Source organism: Cryptomeria japonica, chromosome 4 (genome assembly GCF_030272615.1).
Source record: "Cryptomeria japonica chromosome 4, Sugi_1.0, whole genome shotgun sequence".
NCBI classification, from domain to species: Eukaryota; Viridiplantae; Streptophyta; class Pinopsida; order Cupressales; family Cupressaceae; genus Cryptomeria; species Cryptomeria japonica.
Genome location: NC_081408.1, coordinates 181,921,117 through 181,936,119, shown reverse-complemented (window position 1 = coordinate 181,936,119; position 15,003 = coordinate 181,921,117).

The window sequence follows — 15,003 nt, the reverse complement described above, 5'->3', positions numbered from 1 at the left end:
CTTTGAAGCTGCAATTATTTAAATTCAAGATGTTTGATGAAATTACTATGTCTAATCACATAAGCAATTTGAGATCTCTCATTAAATAGTTAGTAGAAGTTGGTGTCAATATTGATAAAGAGGATGCTAAAGCTATCTTGTTGAATATTTTTCCTTCAAAATATAGCAATGTTATATTTACTCTTAGTCAGACGTCTTCACAGACTTTAGAAACTGTGATTTTAAACTCTTAGTTGAAGAAAAAAGCAATTACAGGTGATTCAAGAGAAGATACTTAGCTTGATCTTGCATTATACTCAAAGAAAAGGATGGGAAAGGGAGTGTTAGGTAAGAATGTGATTGAATGTTATTGCTATAGGAAATTACGTCATTTTGCAATTAATTGTAAAATTAATGCAAGTGACCTTCTCAAAGGTAAAGTTAAAGAAGCAGTAAAGATAGTTGTTGTTGAGGAATCACCAGATATTGTTAGTGACGATGACATCATTGAAGATGAAGAACTTGTTCTATTTTGAAGAGGCCGACACTTTGAGGACAAGGAAGGATGCAATAGATGATAGCTAGATGCCTGATATTTTGAGTTGCTTGTGGATGGAGAAACTATACCTCATTGGGATTATGAGACATACATGTGAAGATTGGTGTCCAATAGTTCAAAGGGAGATCCAAAAATTGGAAGTTCAACATTATACCTTTACGAGGGTGATGAGACACTTCATGTGCAAATGGTGTTCAATGATGTTGGGAACTTGGATGATAGCTAGGTAACAATAGTTGGGGAGTAGATTGAATAATTCTTACTAATTCAAGAACTTTTTTCAAAGAACAAATTATACATAATGTATTTCCTATTATTTTATGTTTAAGTTAGTTTAATGTTGTAACATTAAGAGAGGGTGTTGGAATATAATGCTCCAACAGTTTGAGTTTGAATAGAAATCAAATGAAATATCCTAGACTTAGATATTGCTTCAAATTTGATATGGGATTCGTTTTTGCTTATGTTTTGTTTCATCCTAATGTAATGTTACGACATGCAAACATGCAGATTGAACATGCAAGATGAACAATATAGATTTTCAAGGAAATCAATCAATGAAATATAGAGAATCTAAATAAGTCAATGAAATTATTTTGATATAAAAATGTATTGCTGTTTACAAACACATGTTGCTGTTACAAATCAGAAAATGCCTAATGCCATCAAGTAAAGACATACCCTAGAATGCCTCCATGCATAAAATAACAAACCCTCTAAAAATCTGTGAGATAGATCATTAAATCTCCGTGAAAATTGATCATTGACATGCAACTGTGAATCCTGAGATGAATTCACCAAGTGCGTTGATCTAGGTTTCTGTCCAAATAGCCAAAACCTCTAGGGTTTCTATCCTAGGGTTTAGTGAACCTACAAGCTAAAAATCTCAAGCTCTCAAGGAAAAGTTTCTTTGAAAATAACAACTCAAGTATGAATCCTCATTGCACTTCTTCCTCCTTTTATAATACTTTTCCTTTTCGAAAGTAGTACTTTATTTTATTTCTTTTTTAAATTACTTTTCCCTTCAAAAGTGACTTTACATTATAATTTGTCATTAACATTATTTTATAATCTGAGATCTTATGAGACAAGATTCAGATTTATTTCAACATCCTCAATAGAGTACTTGCAAAATGCACACAATGTAAACCAAAATCCAAACTAAAAATACACATGCATGCCATAAAAACTACTCCATTGCACTTCTATCAACCAATATCTTGTGTTAAAAAATGATGCTCTTAGAAGCACACGCACAAGAAGCTATGGTGAATGAAGATTTGAAATATGATGGGTGCAAAATAAGAATGCTAGAATGCCAAAAAGTTGCAAAAAATACGCTCCAATGCTAGATTGCTAGATTTCTAGATTGCTTATTAGGATTGATAAGAATGAGGAAATCCTCTTATATAGAGAACACCTTAGAAAATGAAGGGATAGGATTAAGAGGTGAAAGAATAAATGGTCAACTAGGATTAAAGGGTAGGTAAGAAAATGATAAAATAATAAGAGGGTAGTTAGGAAAAATAATAAAATAATGAAGGGGGTAGGTAGAGGAAAATTAAAAGATAAATGACATGTCATAGAGTGAAAAAACTAATGAATTAATTAAATAAATAAAGATTTATTTAATATAAAGAAAGTGGGACCAATTTAATAAATAAAATATTTTTTTAATTTAGGGAAAGGATAATTTAAATACATAAAAAATATTATTTAAATAGGGAAAAACTAGAAAAAAGATAAATGAATTATTTAAATAAATAAAAAATTATTTAATTAATATAAGACTGAGGATAAAATAATTAAATAAATAAAATATTTATTTAATTAATAGAAGACTGAGGATAAAATAATTAAATCAATAAAATACTTATTTAATTAAGCTAGACAATTTTAGGTGTCTACATTTTGCCCCTCTTTGAGACAATGCAACTTGTTGCATTGGCTCAAAGAAGATAAACCGATACATGCCCCAGAGATATCCTAGTAAGGGTGATGATTGATTGGTTATGCCTCCTCGAGAGATTACGAGAGAGAAGATTGGATAATTGGTATTGCGCATGTGATTAAGTGGAGATGCACATTCAATGGGAATGCACAACTGATGAGGAGTAACTGAACAATTGATTGAAATGATCAGTATAGCCATGTTGGTAAGCTGATTAAGCTGATTTAACTGATGAAGCTGATAAGGATTGATGCTAGCGGACGATAAGGTGATCCAAAGATTGACTGATTAATTGATCCAAGGGCATTGAGATTGCAAGAAGCAAGTTGGTTGATTTGATAAAGCAAATACAAATTCAGAGACATGCATCAGTTGGATAAAGTGTTTGATTGATCTCATTGCAATGAGAAGAATGAAGAAGATGATGAAAGAAATGACGAAAGAGAGAGATGAAAGAGGTGATGAAAAGAGAAAAGTGATGAGAAGAAGAATGATGAGAAAGAGGATATGAAAAATGATAAGAATTCTTGTGCTTTTGTAAGTGCTTATATCATCATCGAGCTTATTATAGCAAAAGGATAAAACTCATCTAGATATGAATAAGACCCAAATGAATCGTCATACCAATTGCGTGAAAGAAAACATATCAGACAACAAAGGAATGCCTCGGTTTGCATCAGACCGTTATGTCCTCGAGGATCTTAGATGATCATGTCTTAAGATGAGTCATCATATTACTAAGGAACAATCCACAAGCAGCAAATAGGTGAAGATGCCTCATCCTCGCCTTTCTAGTCAAAGACATCCTAGAGATAAAATCTCTAGTCAGAGACATCCCAGAAAAGCTAAAAGACATGTCACCAAAGATAAAATTAAAAGAATCAGAAGACATAATCAAACAAATAGATAGACATTGTGCTTCATGCCAAATTGATTTACATTCATAGTTAATGTGTTTGGTTTTTGATAAGTCAATAGGGTGTTGTTATGTCTGCTCAATCGTAATCTCATCACGTCATGATTTCATTGAAGTTCAAAGTTGCATGCTTGTTCGAAGTGTTTGTGTTTGCAACGTTTATTACAAGTTTTTTGATGAAAAGTTTTACGATTTTTAGAGTTTTTAAATGTTTTAATTTTTAGAGTTTTTTTGGGGACTTTTTAATGATTTTTTAAGGACTTTTTCCCATGTTTTCACCAAGGCGCTTGTTTCCCAAGTTTTCACCAAAGTGATTTTTTTTCAGGATCTTTTTCTCTCTTTTTTTTTTTTTTTGTGTCACAAGGCGCTTGTTTGCTAGGTTTTCACCAAAATGACAATTTTTTTCAGGTCTTTTTCTCATTTTTTTGGTATTTTTTCAGGATCTTTTAAAGAAATTCTCTGAAATATTCAGGCCTAGAACTCATGAAGGTGAATGCTATTGATTGGATCTTCAAGCGGTTCACCCTTGGGAGTAGCCAACTGATATGCACCTGATCCATATGCAATAGTGTGATAGCCCTGAAAATTGATTGCATAAAAAATTCAAATTTTAGCCCAAAACATTGATTTTCAGGTTGTTACTTTTATCCTTTGAGAACATTTCAAGGCTTAGGGTTTAGGAGTTATCAAAATTTCTTATATTTTTTGAGAAAAACCCTGGAAAGGATATATTTCATTGTTACTTTTTCCCACTTAAACCAAGGGTACCCTTTCCATAAACGGGGCCACATTTTTTCTCCAAGGCAAAAGTTGGTAAACTGGTTCATGAGATAATATTTCCTAAGTCAAGTTCATAACTTCCTTATCACTGGTCCCCTTTTATTTAAGCCCGTGCTTATTTTTCCTAAGTCTGGCAAGTGCTAAATATCCTGACCACCTGTTAAAGAATGGATAGATCTAACGGCAAGCGCTTCCCTGCGATTAAATATGTGAAGATTTTAATGACCGCGGTATCACGAGATGATGCCGCGTGTTATCATCAAAACCGACAGGGTTAGCAACATAACCAGTTGAAAGCTTTGTAATACCGATTTGCAGGCAGTAAAGTCTGGTCTACTAATAGTTTCATCAATTTGCACATGTTCAAAATGATCGAGGATGTTTTATTCTGAGGAAAAAGGTGCACGACTTTTAAGTCCTGAAGGAGTTGACGGGTAGTATGCACAGTGGTAAAGATCGAACATATCGGACAATCCTCGTGTTCCCGCAATGGAATTTGCGAGGTGGTTACAGACCGCGGAATCACGAGATGATGCCACGTGTCCTTGTCAAATCAGGAAGACTTGCAAGGAGGTTGCTGACAGAGTTTGAACGAAGGATGATATGGCACTGCCCAGTTAGAATTTTGTGGGTCCACAGATACAGTTGGAAGATCAAACTGCTAAGTTGGGAGAGAATGACCGTTAGATTTGTGAGGTTAGATGAGATCTGCGGCTGAGTTTCAAATGAGAAGTTTGGAGGGATTTCTAAAGGCACCGGTTATAGCTCGCGGGAAAGGGCAAAACGAATGGGATTCAGACTTGTCGATTCAAGGTTGATTTGACAGTCAAAGATGATAGCTCAGAGATGTGAAAGGATTTGGATAAGTTTCTAGTTCAGGTGTGATGAATCACGAGTTCTCTGATGAATTCAGAGATTTGTTTGTCGACAGAAATCCCGAAGTAGGAGATTGTACATTGAAAAGAGGAGTAAGATCATAATAAAATCGTTCGCATCAGGAGAAATTTGACAGAAGAATGTAGTAGATGTGATATGCATGAATTCTAGTGTCTATAGTTGGCAGAGCAAATTGAGAACATTAGAGTGATGATGTTTCAGGAACAACCACTACTTGATGAAGTATGTTTCAGCTATAAATACAACAAGGTGGTGACCGAATTGGTAGAAGAGTATGAAACCTTTTCATTTTCTAGGTGCAGTTTTTCTCTCTGCAGAAGAAATGATGTTTGAGCATGCTTATAGATGGAGTTGTAGTATGCTCTGTGATACCGGATGGAGCCTTTCTTTTGTGTGTGAATATGTCTATTGCCATAGGGGATGTGAAAGTGGGGAGGATTGCCATAGGGGATGCGAAAGTGGGGAGGATTGCCATTGGGGGGTGTGAAAGCCCTCTCTTGCAAAAAAAGGTCACGCATGGCGCAACCTCTGTGTCATGTCAGTCTCTGGGTGGCAGATGGTTTTGAGTCAAAGCTCGCAGAGAAACAAAAAAGGGACATGCTTGTGTAGGGAGTGGCAGCAATCCATCCATGTAGCTGTATGGAAGCTACGACCCCTCCCCAACATGTTATGTTTCCCCCCTAACTTCACCTCCCATTGCCTCTGATCCTGGGCATGAAGGTTGAGTTCCTCCTGTAGCTTGAGGAGCAACTTTACCTCTTTTCGGGATCATGTTTCCCTTTCCAAGGAAAGGAAATGGTCTATGGGACAAAAATGCAACATCTCACACGCCATCCGAAGGTGTCAGGGCGATAACAACATGACTCAAACGGTTTTGCTTCTACCAATCTTCGGTTCAAAAACAATGATTCACAGGTGCCAACACATAGGCATGTGAATATTTTGAAACATAATTGTACATAGCCTTTAGGGCTAATTATCAAGAAATGAATCTTCTGTTGACAAGTGTCTAATGGTTTGAAGCTTGTTGCTCCCTTGCTTTCTATAAAAGGGATTTCAAGGCCATTAGTTCATGTCCGATTTTTTTTGAAAAAGATCTCTGTAAAATAGATCTTTTCTGCAGGATTAGGTCCAAAGTAGTTCTAGAGAGTCATAGGAAATAGCAGGGACTGTAATGTTATTTTGCAGAGCAAAATTGTAATAAAATAGTTGCAGTTTCCCCTTTTCAAATGGGTGATTTTGTTGGCTATCATTTGATAAAGGATAGCTCATATTATTAATGCAAATATAGTTTTCGAATCTTTACTCTCCTGTGTGTGATTTTATCTTCTTTTAAGCAAATGGGATCAAGGGTTTCTTTTGTTTATTGCATTGTTATGATGTATGTATTCTTTTATTCAATGCTTTAATCCAAGGGGTTAATTAAAAATGCTTGAATAAGATTACAGAGATAATAAGACTCGCCATGGGGTTTGCTAAGTAGTTCAGATATAGGATCATAAGCAGAATAATACTGTAAGGTAGTATTATTTCAAGGCAAGACTAGTTATTAGATAAATTTTTATTAGATTTTCAGCAACATCTTTCATCGAATCTGTAGCCCAAATGAATAAGGCACTGGTATTAGCTAGCAAATCTTATTAGGTTATCAGTTTTTCAGTTTTATCTTCTTCATGATCTCTAAGAACGAATATTGTAAACAATCAGAACAATCATTGCTAAGATTTATGTATTTTCTGAAAAATAGTCTCACCATCTCTCATACTCCAAGTTAAGGTTGAGGATCACTGAAGGAATTGCCATCCTTGAGCATTCTCCCTTTCTGTTGAGTTTTATTAATGAGATAATCTGCTTTGTTTTCAGTAAGTTCCCTGAATATCCTTACGGAGAGCAGGATGGTTCTTACTGAAGGGATCACCCTCCCTGGTTTTTCAGAGCCTAAAGTGCAGAAGGACCCTCCTTCCTTGTTATTGTTGGTCCAAGCCTGACAGGTATTGATAGTTGGAGGTGGCTCTCCATAGATATTTGGAGGCAATCAACTTGGTCTCTACCCTGTTAGCACTGTATACCCATGATCCGTTTTTGGGAACCAACAAAAAATGGCGACTCTGCTGGGGAAGGAATGAACTGTTGAGAATCTCTAGTTAAAAATAATGTATAGTTGAGATTACCCCACAGAGTGAAGAAGTTTCTTAATCCATCCCTTGTTGGTTTGAGTCAATTCTCATAAATGTCATCAAGAATCTGCTATAAGTTCTCATTCTACAAGGAGTTCAGTCCAGATCTATCCGTTTTTCAAGATTATGTGTAATACCTCACGATCGTGAGTGACGACTCTGAGACTCTAAGATCTATGCACCAGTGTGTGCTCGCTGTCCAAAGAGAACCAAGAAATTTGCAGGAAGGATGAAGCAGATTTAAGCTCTTATGATGAAGTACCCCGACAAGTTGAGGATAGAATTAGTAGCACCGTTTGAATGTTAAGGAAATGTGGTAGTGTTGTGTTAGAACAAATCTGACTTGTGAAGAAATTTTAGCTATTCGAGTATTGGTCCTCTGCAAGGAGGTGGCGACTCTGTCAAAGATCAGTGTTAAAGATTTGAAGGAATGAAGGTGATTTTGCAAATCCCAAGTTGAAGAAGGCATCGACATTTCTAGGTATTTAGATTTTCATGAGTCGTGTGTTTTCAATAAGTTTGTAAAAAAAATGTGTTCCCTAAGTAGTGAAAGAAGCACTAAGGAAGAGAATGGTAGTAATTATTTTACATGCTCCCGTGATTTGATTTTCATCTTTGTTGTATAAGATTAGATGGAGTATGTGTTGAGCCTCATAATGAAATAATGTAAGAGAAGGATAAAGAGATAAGGGAATGAATGAAAATATGTATGATATGTCTGCATTTCCTTATGAAATATCAAGAACAGATGTGCAATCTATGTCAAGTCATCATAGAGCTTTCTTTAAGGAAAGATATAAACTATTAATTTTTGATGGTATCCAAGGTTTCCCAAATCCTTTTCCTGTAGGGGTTAGGGAACAATTACTAGGATTTAATGGGAAGAAGTCAGAATCAACAAGACAACATTTATAGGAGTTTTCTGAATTGATGGAAGATTTTGAAATAAATCAGGAATATGTTTTCATGAAGTTATTTGTTCAGACTTTGAAGGAAAATGCTAGAGATTGGTTCTCTTACATGCCAGTATGTTCTATCACATCATGGGATGAGTTGAAGGAGGCATTCATTGAACCGTTTGGTGAAAGAATTGATCTGAGCTCAGTTATGAAAACATTCATGGACATTCAGAAAGAAGAGGATGAGTTAGTACCTGCTTTTAATCTCAGATTTGCTAAGACATTGGATAACATTCCTAGCAGTTACAAACCAAATGATGAAGTATGCCTAGTTGTTTATTTGGCTACCTTTGAAGAGGAAATGAGTTATTTGTTAAGAGATAAGGATCCTAAAACCTTGCATCAGGCTTATAGGATGGCAATGGAGATTGAAAACAATTTGAAATATGGGATCCCTAGGGGATATTTATCTACAAAGGTATATTATCCTAAGATGATAGGGTTCGAAGCGAAGTATGAATCTGAAACAAAAGGACCTTGCCAAGACTTGTACATTCCTACTGATTACATTAGCCCAGATATTGATTATGATATGAGCAAAAATGTGAGTGAAGAGGACTTGTCCCAGGCAGCGGTCATTCCTCATATTGATGAAGAAGAGGCTAATGAGATAATGTCTGACATATTAAATGAAGAGACATATATGGTGTCTACTTTATTGAAATACAACAATAGTGATTTTCCAAGGAGAATGCCTCACAGGAGATTTGTTTGCAGTCTTGTGTTTCAGATAGATATGACAATGGATATGAAGAATTGGAAAGTTTTATGTCTGAAGCAGTTGCAGATTTGCATGACTGATAATAAAAATTCAGATGATGAGATATCATCAATTTTTGGCGAAATAATTTGTGAGGATTGTATTATTGAGTGTTGTTCTAATTTAGATTCTGAATCCTGGTTTCCTAATAAAAAACCTGAAGGTGAGATCAGAAATAATTTCAGCGAAAATATCAATGCATTATTTGATGAAGATTCAGATGAAGATCGATTGGTTCTCTATTACAATATTTTTGAGAAGGGTCTTCATGTTATTCTTAACCCTTTATATGAAGAAGCAAATGAGAATCTGGAGATTATTGCATCAACTTTTGAAATGGACTATTGTGAAGATGAAGGTGCAATATCTAATTCAGAGGTGAGTAACTTTGAACAGTCTTCCCCTGTTGCTGATATTGTTGATATTAGATTAGAAACATAGCATGAAAATGAAACATATGAAGAGGTCATTTATGATCCTTTCCTTCCCCTTGATAATATCTTGCTGGACATGATCAGTAAGAAGGAGGATTCTTTGGAGAATCCTCATTTTAGTAGGCAAGTTGACAATACAAAAGAGGCATGTATTTTCAGTTATGTGCCAGAATATGAGATTTTCCTTTTCCAACAAGATGATGCATTTGTAGAAAAGGATATTGGTTGTAGTCAGGGTGTGTGCTATATCGAATACATAGCATATATGTCACAAGATTGCAAATGTACTATGTCATTGCATAATTTTCAGATTTTCAATAGTAATTGTAGTGATAAAGTTAAGCATAGTGGATAGACAGGACTAGCCAACAAATTTGAAAAATGGTCTTCCATTTATGTTACTAGATTATATTTGATGCTTTCAAAAGAAAATCATGTTTATGACATAGGAAAGCAAAAGTTGACATTGGTAGATGGCTTTGAGCCATCACACTTGGTCTCATGCTGCAGGCCACAAGTGAATTGGGATAGAGTGGTTTCTTTGACTCTATGCCCAACAGAGTTATGAATAATTTCCTTCTTAATTGCTTGTTCATGGACAATTTTGAGGTTCTACTTTTCTTAAAGTAGTTGTTATCCATGAGCATTAGTTAGGTTTGCTTTGTTAGTTTAGTTTCTTTTCAATTGAAGTTACCCTGTCCAGGTGATTTCTTCTTGGTTTGCTCTGCAGTTGGTCTACTTTACCCAGAGATTTTAGTTTCTCGCTTCATTCCTGAAAAATGAGTGTCCCCAACTAGAGCCACTGATAGCCCTGAAAATTGATTGCATAAAAAATTCAAATTTTAGCCCAAAACATTGATTTTCAGCTTGTTACTTTTATCCTTTGAGAACATTTCAAGGCTTAGGGTTTAGGAGTTATCAAAATTTCTTATATTTTTTGAGGAAAACCCTAGAAAGGATATATTTCGCTGTTACTTTTTCCCACTTAAACCAAGGGTACCCTTTCCATAAACGGGGCCACATTTTTTCCCTAAGGCAAAAGTTGGTAAACCGGTTCATGAGATAATATTTCCTAAGTCAAGTTCATAACTTCCTTATCACTGGTCCCCTTTTATTTAAGCCCGCGCTTATTTTTCCTAAGTCTGACAAGTGCTAAATACCCCGACCACCTGTTAAAGAATGGATAGATCTAACGGCAAGCGCTTCCCCGCGATTAAAGATGTGAGGATTTTAATGACCGCGATATCATGAGATGATGCCGCGTGTTATCAGCAAAACCGACAGGGTTAGCAACATAACCAGTTAAAAGCTTTGTAATATTGGTTCACAAGTGGTAAAGTCTGGTCTACTAATAGTTTCATCAATTTGCACATGTTCAAAATGAACGAGGATGTTTTATCCCGAGGAAAAAGGTGCACGATTTTTAAGCCCCGAAGGAGTTGGTGGGCAGTATGCACAGTGGTAAAGATCGAACAGATCGGACGACCCTCGTGTTCCCGCAATGGAATTTGCGAGGTCGTTACGGACCGCAGAATCACGAGATGATGGTTACGTGTCCTTTTCAAATCAGGAGGACTTGCAGGGAGGTTGCTGACAGAGTTTGAATGAAGGATGGTATGGCACTACCCAGTCAGAATTTTGCGGGTCCACAGATATAGTTGGAAGGTCAAACTGCTAAGTTGGCAGAGAATGACTGTTAGATTTGTCAGGTTAGATGGGATCTGCGGCTAAGTTTCAAATGAGAAGTTTGGAGGGATTTTTGAAGGCACCGGTTATAGCTCGCGGGAAAGGGCAAAACGAATGGGATTTAGACTTGTCGATTCAAGGTTGATTTGACAGTCAAAGATGATAGCTCAGAGATGTGAAAGGATTTGGATAAGTTTCCAGTTCAGGCGTGATGAATCACGAGTTCTCTGATGAATTCAGAGATTTGTTTGTCGACAGAAATCCTGAAGTAGGAGATTGTACACTGAAAAGAGGAGTAAGATCAAAATAAAATCGTTCGCATCAGGAGAAATTTGACAGAAGAATGTAGTAGATGTGATATGCATGAATTCTAGTGTCTATAGTTGGCAGAGCAAATTGAGAACATTAGAGTGATGATGTTTCAAGAACAACCACTACTTGATGAAGTATGTTTCAGTTATAAATACAACAAGGTGGTGACCGAATTGGTAGAAGAGTATGAAACCTTTTCATTTTCTAGGTGCAATTTTTCTCTCTGCAGAAGAAATGATGTTTGAACATGCTTATAGATGGACTTGTAGTATACTCTGTGATACCGTATGGAGCCTTTCTTTTGTGTGTGAGTATGTGTATTTCCATAGGGGATATGAAAGTGGGGAGGATTGCCAGAGGGGGCGTGAAAGCCCTCTCTTGGAAAGAAAGGTCACGCATGGCGCAACTTCTGTGTCATGTCAGTCTCTGGGTGGTAGAGGGTTTTGAGACAGAGCTCACATAGAAACAAAAAAGGGACATGCCTGGGTAGGGAATGGCAACAATCTATCCATGTAGTTGCATGGAAGCTGCAACCCCTCCCCAACATGTTATGTTTCCCCCCTAACTTCACCTCCCACTGCCTCTAATCCTGGGTATGAAGGTTGAGTTCCTCCTCTATCTTGAGGAGCAACTTTACCTCTTTCCGGGATCATGTTTCCCTTTCTAAGAAAGGGAAATGCTCTATGGGACAAAAATGCAACATCTCATACGCTATCTGAAGGTGTCAGGGCAATAACAACATGACTCAAATGGTTTTGCTTCTACCAATCTTCAGTTAGAAAACAATGATTCATAGGTGCCAGCACATAGACATGTGGATATTTTGAAACAGAATTGTACATAGCCTTTAGGGCTAATTATCAAGAAATGAATCTTCTGTTGACAAGTGTCTAATGGTCTGAAGCTTGTCGCTCCCTTGCTTTCTATAGAAGGGATTTCAAGGCCATTAGTTCATGTCCGAATTTTTTTGAAAAATATCTCTGTAAAATAGATCTTTTCTGCAGGATTAAGTCCAAAGTAGTTCTAGAGAGTCATAGGAAATAGCAAGGATTGTAATGTTATTTTGCAGAGAAAAATTGTAATAAAATAGTTGCAGTTTCCCCTTTTGAAATGGGTCACTCTGTATTTGATTTTGTTGGCTATAATCTGATAAAAGATAGCTCATATTATTAATGCAAATATAGTTTCCGAATCTTTACTCTCTTGTGTGTGATTTTATCTTCTTTTAAGCAAATGGGATCAAGGGTTTCTTTTGCTTATTGCATTTTTATGATGTATGTATTCTTTTATTCAATGCTTTAATCCAAGGGGTTAATTAAATATGCTTGAATAAGATTATAGAGAAAATAAGGCTCGCCATGGGATTTGCTAAGTAGTTCAGATATAGGATCATAAGCGGAATAATACTATACGACAGTATTATTTCAAGGCAAGACTAGCTATGAGATAAATTTTTATCAGATTTTCAACATCTTTCATCGACTGTGTAGCCCAAATGAATAAGGCACTGATATTAGCTAGCAAATCTCATTAGGTTATCAGTTTTTCGGTTTTGTCTTCTTCATGATCTCTCAGAACGAATATTGTAAACAATCAGAACAATCATTTGCTAAGATTTATGTATTTTTTGAAAAATAGTCTCACCATCTCTCATACTCCAGGTTAAGGTTGAGGATGACTGAAGGATTTTCCATCCTTGAGCATTCTCCCTTTCTATTGAGTTTTATTAATGAGATAATCTGCTTTGTTTTCAGTAAGTTCCCTGAATATCTTTACGAAGAGTAGGATGGTTCTTACTGAAGGGATCACCCTCCCTAGTTCTGCAGAGCCTAAAGTGTAGGAGGACCCTTCGTCCTTGTTATTGTTGGTGCAAGCCTGACAGATATTGATAGTTGGAGGTGGCTCTCCATAGATATTTGGAGGAAATCAGCTTGGTCTCTGCCCTGCTAGTAGTGTAAACCCGTCGTCTGTTTTTGGGAACCAACACAGTGATAATATATGGACCTAGCCAGTTAGGTTCAAACTTGCCCTTTTTCTCTCTGTCTAGTTGATTTTTTTGATTTTTCTAAGGACAAGATCACCAACATTAAATGTGCTTGGTCTGATTCTGTGGTTTCAACTTCTGTGCATGCGTTGCTGATATGCTCTAAGCTAGTCCAAATCAGTTTGTCTTCTTTCATCCAACAATTTTAAGTCATGCAAGTGGGAGACTCTATAGTTTTCATCATTGATCAGGTTGTGCAAAGAGACCCATAGGGAAGGTATCTTAACCTTAATGGGCAATATAGCTTCAACAACATAAACAAGGGAGTATGGAGTGGCACCTATGGGAGTGCGGACATTTGTGCGGGAAGCCCACAGGGCGGGGTTCAACTGAATATGCCAATCATGACCAACTTCATTGACTGTCTTTTTGTGGATTCTAAGGATATTTTTGCTAGAGGTCTCAACTTGGCCATTACCTTGAGGGTAGTATGGTGTGGAGAAACGGTGTTGGATGTGGAATTTCTCACAGATCTCACAGACATCTTGATTCTTGAAGGGACGATCGTTATCAGTAATGATGGAAAGGGGGACACCATACCGACATATGATGTAGTTCAGGATAAATGTGGCAATTTGTTTTCTAGTGACATGGGTAAGAGGAATGACTTCAATCCATTTTGTGAAATACTCAGTAGTAGTGATGATGAATTTGTGGCCATTGGATGAGGGTGGATGGATTTTTCCCACGAGGTCGAGTCCCCACTAATAGAAGGGCCAAGATGTGATAATAGGTTGCAATTCTTATGTCGGTGCATGTATCAAGTCTCCATGTATTTGGCATTGCTTGCATTTTTTAACAAACTGATAAACGTCTTTCTCCATAGTAGGCCAGTAGTAACCAATACACAAGAGTTTCCTAGCTAGGGTAGGACCACTCGAATTTGCCCCGCATATACCTCTGTGCACCTCTCACAAGGCAGTGATGGCTTCATCACGCTCAATACATCTAAGGTACCATCAAGACCTGACGATATAGGGTATCAGCTAAAATGGCATAACGTGAGGCTCAGCGAATAAAGGTTTTTCGGGCTGTATTGGATAGTTCAGGAGATAAGGTATTATCATGTAAGTGGGCATAAATATCTCCATACCATTGGGAATTAGGACCAATGATGAGGCATATCATTTTAAATTGTGGTATATTTTAGGTAGGCTCTAAGAGTGGTTCAACCAAGAACTCACAATATTTGACGTTACTTGGCATTATTACAAGGGATGCAATTGTAGCCATTGCATCAATTGCTCTTTTGTTGTCCCGAGGAATTTGCTCAAATGTGATTTTGGTAAAATAAGCCTTGAAATCATCCACTATCCTCTTGTATGGCATAAGCTTTTCATCTTTTGTCTTATAATCATCATTAACCTATCTGATCACTAATTGAGAGTCACCAAGAACACGCAACTCTAAGATTTTCCATTGTACAACCATATGGAGTCCATAAAGTAATGCTTCATATTCTGCAATATTGTTGGTACATGGAAATTGTATCTTATAAGCCTTAGGTATGCAATCCCCGTGTGGTGTGACAAAGATGATTCCAATACTA